Genomic DNA, 2,095 nt, shown 5'->3' on the forward strand with positions numbered 1-2,095 from the left:
CCGCCCCTCCCCGCTCCGTCCCCCCAACTTCTCGCCCCGCAACTCTTGGCCAAAGACAAATAAAGTCCAGTTTCCTGCCCGGGGTGAATCCGCCAGGGGCGGGGAAGAAAAAAAAAGCTTGGCGAGGAGACTCGCGCGGCAAACCCGGGTGAACAGACGTGCCTGGTGCCTCGGCGGTCCCGGCCCGGCCTAGAAAGCCGCTCCTCCGCCCCGCGCCTGCGGAATTGCATTAGTTTCCTCCCGGCCCAATCATCTTTTTACCAAAAAAAATTAAAGACAGATAAATTGCTGCTTTGCAGGATCAAAGGGCTGGTTCCCGGGGCATCGGGAGGAGTGGGGCGGTGGAGGGACACGGAGTGTGGCGCGGCTGCGGTCGCCCAGCTCCAGGGGCTCCGCCGGGCACTTCGGCCGCGGAACTTTGAGTCCTGCTCCCCTCCCGCTGCTGGGGCTGCGCAGCCGGGAGGCGCGTCGCCTCAGCCTGTCCTGCTGCCACGCGACCTCGGGATTCGGAGGCCCGAGGCTCCGCAGAGACACCGGCTCGCCGAGGGCGCGTGCGGCGCGGTGGGGGAGAGCAAGTGCGGGCGGAGCCCTGACCGTCCAGTCCCCAAATGCCCGAATACACCGCAGAGCATCCCCCGGGTCGCCCTGGCCCCACTCCTCCAGGCGGAGGTTCCGTGTGCATGTCCCCCGCGCCCAGGCAGCTGTGCCGCCGGAAGGGCTGGGGAGAACTCGTTCTGGGTTCGGGTTGCTGGGCGGACCTGGGTGGGTGCCAGGCTTCTCAGGCGGAGGTCAGCGGGGCTCTTGATTGTGGGTTTGCCTCCAGGTGACCTGCCCGACTAGGCGACCGCACAGGCCTGGCACACGAGGCCGGAGCCGGGCCTCGTGCGCGCTCCTGAATCCGAGAGCGGGCAGGCGCGGGCCCAGCCGAGAGCTCTGAAGCGCGGTCGCGGCGCCCCCGCCGGAAGCCCCGAGGCGCGCGGCGGGTTCTCAGGGGTCGGGGATTTTTGCAGCGGAAGAAGCCGCATCGAGGCTGGGCTCGGTGCCCCCGGGAGGGCCCGACTGCCTCTTCGCTTTCGCCAGGAGATTATCTTGGAGACTGGCGGCCGAGATGAGGACCCTTTCTTTCACACTGTGCAGAACACACTCTAAAGCAAGGCGCGCAGCGGGGCCACCGCGCTCCCACCGCGCTCCCTGCGCCCCTTGGGGAGGGTCTGGGCGAGGTGGGGGGCCAGCCGGAGGACTCGGCTTCTCCCAGAGCGCGGCGGTCTTTCCTGGAAAGACCAAGTGTACAGTATCAGCCCGGCGGCTCTTGACCTGAATGGTCCCGGCGTGGCCATTTGTTTTAAATTTCACATTTTTTTCCTTCCACGAAACAAGGACGGCGTGGAACAGCTGAGAGCGCGCCTGATCGTCCCGCCCTGGGTTCAGCAGCTCCCCAGCCGACCCCCGATCAGAGAGCGGTCACCCCCTTGGGAGGGAGGGCAGCCGTGTCGTGATGCCTGTGCTCTAGTTTATGGAAACCAAGGTCCCTGCGGCTTCGTTGGCGGGTCCCAGGTCCCCGAGCGTCAGAGCTCGAGCCTTTACCCAGGTCACCTAAAAACTCTCGTTCTTCCCACGCCTCCAAGGCGACTCTGCCCGCCTCGCACTCCCCTCTCCCGCCCGTCGTTCGAGGTCATCGACCCCGGGCCGCGCCGCAGCTCGGCGGGGGCCTGTGCGCGCCGCGCCCTCACTGGCGCGCCGGCATCTCACCTCAGCCAGGCAGGTGCAGAGGTGACAGGCGCGGCATCCGCGGGTCGTGCGGCCGAGGGGCAGACGCCGGCGGGCCGCCTCCTTCTGCGGCCCGGCGGCGGAGGGCCAGGGGAGAGGCTCGGGGCCGCGAGAGCGCCGTCAGCGGGTCCGGCCCCGCCCCCGAACGCAACGTCCAGGAAACCTCGGAACTTTCCATTGTCTGAGGCGCTTCGCTGAGCACATCGTCTCTGCCACGACGGGGCTGCGGAGAGCAGCGGGCCCGCGAGCCCCACGCCCCGGCGGGGCGGCGGACGCCAGGAAAGCGTGGCCGGAAGCCTCCCGCCTCCGGAAGGGCTCGTGCCCGAGG

This window comes from Carlito syrichta, unplaced genomic scaffold (genome assembly GCF_000164805.1).
Source record: "Carlito syrichta isolate Samal-C Ts95f unplaced genomic scaffold, Tarsius_syrichta-2.0.1 Scaffold308819, whole genome shotgun sequence".
Classification (NCBI taxonomy): Eukaryota; Metazoa; Chordata; class Mammalia; order Primates; family Tarsiidae; genus Carlito; species Carlito syrichta.